Source organism: Cryptomeria japonica, chromosome 2 (genome assembly GCF_030272615.1).
Source record: "Cryptomeria japonica chromosome 2, Sugi_1.0, whole genome shotgun sequence".
NCBI classification, from domain to species: Eukaryota; Viridiplantae; Streptophyta; class Pinopsida; order Cupressales; family Cupressaceae; genus Cryptomeria; species Cryptomeria japonica.
This window is the reverse complement of record NC_081406.1, coordinates 306,370,479-306,380,335: the sequence shown is the minus strand read 5'-3', so window position 1 is coordinate 306,380,335 and position 9,857 is coordinate 306,370,479. Positions and strand designations below refer to the sequence as shown.

The 9,857-nt window shown below is 34.4% G+C and overlaps 1 long non-coding RNA gene across 1 annotated transcript; it reads left to right on the top strand.

Moving 5' to 3' along the window:
* Nucleotides 1-884: 884 nt before the first annotated feature.
* On the top strand, nucleotides 885-2,411 carry LOC131075367 (uncharacterized). Its single transcript, XR_009113200.2, has 2 exons — nucleotides 885-1,053; nucleotides 1,259-2,411. It is a non-coding gene; the product is annotated as an uncharacterized LOC131075367 (long non-coding RNA).
* The last annotated feature ends 7,446 nt before the right edge of the window (nucleotides 2,412-9,857 follow it).

Genomic DNA, 9,857 nt, shown 5'->3' with positions numbered 1-9,857 from the left:
ATAAATCAAGTAATTAGATATGAATTGACACCCTAGAGTAAAAAACTAGAGTGCATAGGGTTTGTAAAATAAGCTCAAATAATGAATGACAAACCCTAAAAAGATAAAACTATGAAGTGCACATAGAAAAGGGGAATCAAAACCTAATGAGAACTAGGTAACAACAAGATATATCAATTAGAAAAATTAGATATGAATACCATAATTTAGAAGGCAAAACTTAAAGGTCAAACCACCTAGGTCATGAAAGAATGTTGGATATACCAAAATGTAAGGGGATAATCACACCCTTATAAATTTATTTAGGTTAATTATATAAATGCATTAAATGGACACACAAATTAGATGGAGTTGTACTGATAATTGAATCTATTGTCTAAAATAAAATTAATAAAATTATTTAGATCGACACCTAATGATGAAAATTTGCTGTGCTAGATGTTAGAAGTTAATTCACCAAGGGTCCATATTTTTAAGGCTTGCACTAATGAAGATTTGAGACCTTACAAAATGACTATTCTTTGCATTCACTAATGCAAGTATAAACTTGATCTAAGATTTGCACATTTAAATTGATAAAATTTAATCTTATGAGATTCGTTCAACTTGATTTGTAGTGTCTAAATTTGTGTAAAGATGAGTGATATTTATGAACACCTTCAAGAAATTTGCAAACTTATAAGAAATGGATGATTTTTATGAAAATCCTTGAAATCTACAAAATTATAAGAATCACATTTCACTCAATTAAATCCCTAATGGATTGATGAGATGACAAACATATGATAGTAGACTAGATGTACTACTACTAAATTCCTTAATAGTCAGCATATTAAACTCTAAATATACTCAATAAAAAAATATTAATTGATCCAAAAAAAAACCTGACTGAGAGAGAGCATGTAAAAGATATTATAGTACAGATTTCTTATCAGTCACTGCACTACTCGAAAGATCAACGAATCATGGCATCCACTATTAGGCTACGTCATCTCCACTTTCTATGGCTAGGATAGGCCATCAATCAAATGATGTTGCTTTCAGCCCAAATTTGTAAGGAAAATTGATGTCCGGAACCGCATTTTTAAAAATCTTTTGACCTTACACATGCTTTGACAGTCGGTTTGCAGACATGATTAGGTGTTTCTTTGTAATCCTTGTTTATAAAAAAAATAAAACAGTAGTTGCAGATATTTCCTGTCAAGGATAAAGTTCCTCCACTTGTTATAAAATCGTAATTACTACTTGCCAATCGCAGGGGAGTGCGAGAGGATGAGTGTGGATACGACAGGAATGCGCAGTATGAAGGGGGTGCTTGGTGTCGGGAGGCGAGGAAAGATTTATATGGGAATACCCAGAAGCTTTAAATCTTTCCTTTACCACCGATACCTATCCTTTTCATCCTACACTCCTGTACTTTCCTCACATGAACGCGGACACCTTAAACCTGGTATGCTTTACTTATCTAACTCTGTTTTTGCCCTGGTTAATGAAAGTTTAGGGTCATTTACTGAGATCTATGGTTAATGGTAGCAGGACTCAAACCCGTAACCCAACAGAGATGCGAATTTCTAGGGTTTCTCTGATGTAGGTGTTTACTAGGGTTTCATTGATGTGGGCTGTTTATCAGGTTTTTATTTTTATTTTTATTTTTATATATTCGAATTTCTCGGGTTTTTCTGATGTAGGTGTTTACTAGGGTTTCATCAATGTGGGCTGTTTATCAGGGCTTTTTTGATGTGGGTTTTAGGTAAGATTTCACCGTTGTGGGGTGTTTTTATTGATGTGGGTCTATCAAGGGATTTTTTAATTTTTTTTATTTGGATATTTATCGGGTTTCTTTGATATGGGCATTTAGTAGGGTTTATTTGATGAGGGTCTTTGCTCTGGTTTCTTTGACATGGGTAAGATATTTAGGCTTTACCCAGTAAGGATTTTGGATCTTTTGTCTAAAATGACTTTGTTGTGCAGAATTAAGGGTTAGGGTTTCATTAATGTGGGTATTAATGAGATTTCTACGATGTGGGTATTTATAGGTTTCCATTGCTGTTTATTCATCAAAGTGTCTTTGATTGGTTAACAGATTCATGCTTTACTCAGTAAGGAGCTTGGGTTTTACCCTTTAAATTCGCTTCTTTTGCAGAGTTAAAGAGTTAACTTTGTGAACTTAGATACGCTTTTTACTTTTTTCTTTTTTCTTTTTGGTTCCTACCTTACAGTCTCTTGGATTGGATACATTCATTTGTTAATGTTTTTTATATTTCTATCTAAGGTAGCCATATGATTTTGGCCATCTTCTTATCTTTCTGAATAATTGAGGGACTGCGATTGGTTATTTTCGAGTGCAATTGCTCGATCTTGGTTGAGGTTGAAATATTCAATATTAGAACTGAGAATAAAGTCCCACAGTGCATGCACCTTGTATGTGACAGAACGGTAATATTTTCTTTGTTGAAGTATTTTTTATGGGTTCCGAGCTCTTTTTTAAATGTCATACACAGAAAGTAAACAATGAATTAAATCTCACCCACTGAATGTTCTTCAATCTATTTATGTATAAAAAGCTCACTTGCTGAAGCTCTTCTTGAATAGAACTTCAATCTATTTCATGGATAAAAAAGTTCACTTGCTCAAGTCTTTCTTGAATATAACTTCAATACAAGTTATTTGGATGAACTCTTGAAACTTTTTTCTAAAATATATTCTCTTTGGGCACTAATTTATATGGATCAGAAGAAAGCATTTTGAATAGGGGTACCATTCTAGCAGATTTCGGATGTCTCATAGTATTGAAAATATGATAAAGAGCTTGACGCTTCAACACACAAATCAATCAGTCATCTTCTGTAATTCTTTCCTTATTATATTTTATGGCTTTATATAACCATTCAATCTACAAACTACCCAAATTTCTATCAATTAATGAATAACTAACATCTAATAACATCTAATAAACATTAATTTTTTAATTTAATTATCACACATTCTATGTTATGCAATACTTAATTTCTAACATCTAATAGCATCTAATAAACATTAATTTGTTAATTTAATTATTACACATTCTATGTCATGCAATATTTAATTTCTAACACCCCTCTTTAGTGGTTGACATAAGAACTTTATTTTGGTATTCTATTGCTGGCTGGACTATGGTTTTAATCAATAGTGCATCCAATTGCAATTTCACCTTATACTCGGAGACAAAGAAACATTATCAAGAAGCCCCACGATTCTTTCCATACAAGTTTCTTACTTCTCACTTTTGGTTGTTAAGTAAAAATAAAATTTCTCACTTTCATTGTCCTTGCAAGAAGCATCAAACGTAAAATGCCTCACTCCAAAATCATATTTGGATGGAAAATGTGTAATAAATAGTTGTCTTTATTCACTCTTGCTAGGTCCAAAGGAAAATGTGTTGTTCTGAAGACATTAATATGACAAGCAATCTTTTCGCTTCTGTTTTGGCTAGTTGATCCAAACAAACTTAAGCTATGGGATCATACGATCAAGGTTTTGTATGCTTCACTTTGAGATACATCTATAAATGGTATTGCTTCTACTGTCGCTCTTGCCGTCTTTAGGAGGCATAATGGCTCATGCACAGCATACGATGGTGCTATTGCCGATCTGCTTCAGGGAGTATGATAGGATGTTGTCTATTTTGTCGACTCATAGTAGTTTGGCATTCTATGAGATTGAGCCATTGTATACGATCTAGCAGGCCACCATTGTTTACGAGGAAATTATTGGGGTGTGGTCTACTTTGATGACTCCTAGTCGTTTGGCATTCGACGAGATTAAGCCCTTATATTCAATCTAGAGTGCCACTTTTGCTTTGCCTATGACTAGGTTGGAGTTTGAACAATTAGTGCCAAATTCAGACATGCAAAGAGAATCACAGCTTTAAAACATTTAACAAATCAATTCCTTCGACGGCCATTGTATGGTAGGGCAATGCAAAAAAAACAAAAATAGAATCATGATTTAATTAGGATAGGTAGCAGAGTTGGTTTGGACTGTGGGTTTACTTTCTATTGGTCTCTGGTTCGATTTTGAGGTCTGGAATCAACCGATGGACCTGACTTACAGACGACTTGATAGACGACTTAATAGACAACTTGATATATCTCCAGAAACTAATCTCACCTTAACTCAAACAAACACCGGACTGAGTCGTGAGGATACGTTGGACCATAAAAAATAATGAATCATGACTTCATATTCCTGTTGTTCTTTGTCTTCTGATAGGGATTTACACCCTCCTCTCTCCAAAATATGGAGTCTTATTCATTTTCATCTCCCTTCGTTGGTGTTTTTATCGATGCCTTCATTCATTGGAATGATAGAAACTGATTGGAATGCCTTAAACAAATAAATCAGTCCCATGCCTTCTCGAACATCGTTTACATCCCACGCATCTTTCAAGATATGTAGTAGTTAAGTGACCAAAATTGAATCAAACAACTTATTCTTTTCCTTTCATTTGCCTTAAAACTACTTTAGCTGCCTTTCAATTCCATGGAGGCATGTGCGTTTGAGTTAGATATTAAATATGAGAAAATTGTGGACTAAATGTTGTGAGAACGTTGAAAAAGTGAACAAGATGGAGAGAGGAGAAGACGCAAATGGATGGTGAATGTCATAGAATTGCACATGGGTAGTACTATTCACAAAAATAAATGTAAGAATTATGAATTATAGACAGACACCAATGGCTGATGCACGTAGTCTTCGTAGCATCAGCATTGTTAAAAGCAATCTTTTTAAATTTATGGTTACTATTTTTAATTGTTTTTAAGCAATGACTACTTTTAATGTTGATTTACACCGAATTGGTCTAATGAGACCTATTGGATTATATCACATGGTTTACAATTTAACATGTATCGGACGATGTGTTATTATAGTTGACCCTCATTTTATTTCCTACCTTTCATTTGACCATGTTGGGCAGCTCTTCGTTGATAGAGGTGTCATCCGTTGGGTGATTCAGGGTTTTCATATTGCAGTTTTAATCTTTCTTATTCATGGTTCCCAAATGTGTTTTTGGAATGCCCCCAACAATCCGTTCTCACACGTGAGAAACAAAATTAACATGAAAAAACTCTCTATAATATCATTTTAATATTTGAATATGTTTAAAATGAAGGTATCGAATTAATTTTGATTCTTATGAGCAAGTTTTTGAAATATTCATCTTCAATATCATTAATATCACATTGCATCTACAAGATGCTCACAATGAAGGTTAAACACATTTGAGTTGGATTAGTATTGGGATGGGTGACTCCTAGGAAAGGTTCAATGTTTCACCTTTGTGAGCATCACCTAGATGTAGTGAGTGCTAAGTGTACAATTCATTCTCATGAGAGATGGATTTGATTTGAAAACTAAATAGATGAATCCATATAGCAATACCATAATTTGACTTGATGGGGAAAATATCTCCTACTTAATAATTGATGAGCTAAAGGGGCTCTATAATGAATGATTCATAAGGCGCAACACTTGTTGAAGGTTTTGCAAATAGGGTAGCAAGCTAGGTGGGCTTAACCTTTGGGGAAACTCTATGGTTAAGTGCGATTGAGTTAGAGTACTATTAGGATGGGGGACCTCCCAAGAAGGCCCAATATACCTCTATGAGCACCACCTAGATGCAATGAATACTAAGTGTACCATTCATTCTCATGAGAGATGGTTCTTGTGAACCGCTACTCATGAAACATGAGTCAATGAGTTTGACTTGAAAACTACATATTTGAATCCTAATAGCAATATCATAATTTGACTTGCTATGGAAAATATCTCTTGCATATCAATATCTCATTTTGGTTTCAATTCATGTGTGCTTAAGAACTTTGCCTATTTTAAGTGGTACGTTAATTGACAAAATTGAATTATCTTATCACCTTGGATGAAGTTGACTTGGGAATTTGACCTATCTTAAGTTAAATAGCCTAAAAGTCATGGTTAGTATTTCTTATGAACCTGCCTATCTCAAGTAAGAAACTTTATATCACAAATCTAATGTTCTATATCTTGATTTAGGAGGTTCCTCTGATATAGACAACATCATCCTAATCCACACTAACCATCATTGCTACCCATCATCACCTTTAATCAATCATAATCTATTTTTACATTTCACCTTTAGCTTTGGCAAACAAAAGTCCAAAAATCCAAAAAATAAAATGTTGTCCAAAATCTGTAAAAGTCAAATATTGTCCAAATTTTTTTAATAAAATATTGTCCATAAATTAAAAAAAAACTGTTCAAAGCCCCAAAAAAATCATATTTTGTTCCAAAAATTCAAAAAATAAAATTGTCCGAAAATCCAAAAAATCAAATATTGTCTAAAAATAAAAAACAAAATCTAAAAAATGAAAAATAAAATAAAATCAATCATTCCAAAAAATCTAAAAAATGAGGAAAAGCCCAAAGACCAAAAACATAGAACACAAGGATAATCCTATAGATAGCCATTATGCCAAGGTGAGAGCTCACAATCTTAAATGCTTCAGGGTACACCTACTGATACGACCAAAATCCGATGGTATTCATACTAAGAAACTCTTGATCATTTTCTACCTAATCCGTTGTACACCATTTCGTATTGTATTCCAACTCCATTTAATACCATTCAATTAAACATCCTCTCTAATTTAGTCACCCAAAATGCTCCTCCCATCTAATCCACCTCACATAACCTTTACATGTATGCCATCATTAATTCAATCATTACCTTCTCTATCTATACCACAACCAACACATTCTCAACTCATCACAATACCATCTCATACATCTCATCACTCCTCTTATAAAACATCACCATCTCCAATTCTATTTAGTAGTACAGTCCACCTATCAATGCACTTTCATCTACTTATCAACAACCACCTTCATAATACACCAATACACTTCACGAATAAACACACACCGATCCAACCATTCACAAGTGGCTTATGACAATTCACCACAATCTCTAAATCCAACTCATTTGAATTCATTTTCTTGTGAACGACAACAAATGCAAATCACTACCAAGGGGTTACAAATAGGGACCTTACACCAATGAACCCACGTTTTAATATCACAAGGACAATCACAACCCCTTAATCATCCAAAAGGTAAATGCACTTCCTTGGGGAATTATAAAAGTAGTTTTCAAAGACTTATCCAAGTAAACTAGAGAAAAATTCCATCCACCAAACTTTTTGATAAGAGTAAACCCAAACTTGCATGGTATAGAGAAAATGAGTATTGTGAGTACCATCACATCATAGACCACACCATGTTGAGAGACAAACAACTCAAAAATCACATCTAAGATCTTATTGACCATGTTGAGGTTGAATTGGATGGAAGGCCATATGTTCCCTGCGCCTAATGAGCAATTAGGCATATATGAAGATCCTTTTATCAAGCATGATCAAAACCATCCATCAACATATAGGAATGGCTAATCCTAAAAAAATGTTTTAAAACAACCATAGTCATAACATATTCAACTGATATGATTCCACAACAAGTCATATTGAAGAAGCTTTCTTGCAAGTAGCTTCCATCTCTCCTTCCAATCCTTCATCAGTTGGACCTTTGCAACAACAATCCATCACATACCAATTCTTTCAAGATTTTTTTTAAGGGCCATCCACAAAGGATCCTAATAGCAATACTTAAATGCTCCAAAGGATACCCAAATGCTCCCCACAACTTATCATGAAATCCAAGCTAATCCAATCTCTAAGAAGAATCCTATCTACGATCCAAATCTCCTAGATTGAACACCATCATGTACTCCATCATCTACCAAGACCATTCCAAAGTGTCCTATTCAAAATCCAATATTATCACACTAAAACCTTGAGTTTGTCCATGAATGACCCATCCATATCCAAACTTACACCCCATTGCCAGAATTGGATCTATGTTAGGAGCATAATCCAAAGGATGAAGAAATTGTTGCAAGGTGTGCGCCCTTGGTCTCCTTGTGCTGTGCAACACAACACTCGGGTTTGTGAAAATGGCTTAACCGCTTCTTGTGGATTCTATGAGTGTAGTGGTTGTATCGGGCATTGACAGGTCGATCTTTTGGTGCAACGACAACTACACTTGTAAGAAGTGGTATCAAAGCTTGATCACATGTTCAAACCCCTCGCTTGTGATTTGGGGGGGGGGGATTGTTGCAAGGTGTGCACAATTGGGAATCATCCTTGTGTTGTGCAACACAATGCTCGGGTTTGTGATAATGGCTTAATCGCCTCCTGGGGATTCTATAAGTCTAGTGGTTGTATCGGGCATTAATAGGTCGATCTTTTGGTGCGACGACAACCGCACTTGCAACATAAATAAGATCTATAATGAATCAAGACCAAGTTACCCAAATCTTCCAGATGATTTTGACCTTGAAGTTCACCCAATCATTGATAAAGATCCTCTCTCTAAATTCCATGTTGATCCCATCATCCCTTTCCATCCCATCCATGATCACAAATTGAAGTTGATCCCATCCATATTGCAATAATCTCCACTTTGTGAGATGAGATAATGCTTCCCTTGGACATATAGATTATCAAACAAATGGCATGCCTCACGTTGAAAATGTCAATACACAAGTACTATGGATCTAATTTACATTCCAAGTGATGTAGCAGTAGCAAGTATGAACATAAAGAAAGCCCCGATATCCTACCGACTAGGATCATCCATTATTGTCAAAGAAGGATTTCTTGTTGATGAGAAAAATATCCAACATTGATGATTCCCAATTGCACACAGATGGGTTAGAGTCTTGTTTCCAAAAGAATACATTCCTGTTGTAAATAGATTTTTTTAGAATATATGGTATCAAGGAAAATGATTAGGCCTACATGAACAAGTCATTCTGGAGCCATTATACTTTTTTTAAAATCCTAGACATCAAGATCTTAGCTATTCATCGATTAGGAAATCTAATGATGTGAGTGGTATCTCAATAACTCAATAACATTAGGGGAAATTTCATCTAATGCAAGCATCAAAATAGGAGCCATGATCAATCCTTATGACATGGTTGTTGTCAATGCTCCTCCCATCCACATCATAAACCATCATTCCCAAATATTTAGTCCACTAATTGAGACCAACAAAAACAAGTCCTACAAAATAAAAGATCAAAACCAAAATTTTGAACCTAATAAATCCAAAAATCAAAGTGAACACAAAGCCAAAATGGATCCTAAAGTAAATTGGATCAAGAAAAGCGCTAGCTTTGAATCCAACAGTCAATCAAAATGTGGAGCCACGTGGGAAAAGGCCTCCCACCAATTACAAAGGTTTGACTCCTTCAAAATAGTCTTCAATCTCAACATGCAAGGTGTATAAAAACATTGGTCCCAAATACACACAATTCAACATCCACACACCATCATCCACCATACCAAGTTTGGATTTATTTATTTGCATATAAAATGTTAAATAATTCATTAGCATTTCATATCACCTATCCCAATTTGACATCTTGCCTAAAGTCAAAAAATACTAATTCCCATATTCACCATGTTTTGACAACATTACTTTCTCATAAGAACTCTAATGACACTCTATCATGATGTGTTTATTTAGATAAAAGGCAACCATAGTATCATTAAGAATCACAATAGCACCAATATGAGTTATATCAAGTGTCATGATCTTGACAAGACAACTCCTCAATGCAAGTCACTAGTGGCATATCATAATAGCAATATCTACATCACCATTAGGTGAACCGTAATAGTTGATATTCATTCAAAAGCATAAAACACAATAAAAATAAAAAATTAGAAAGGAAAAGTTAAAAGAAAATAAATAAAGAACAATAATTCATCCAATAA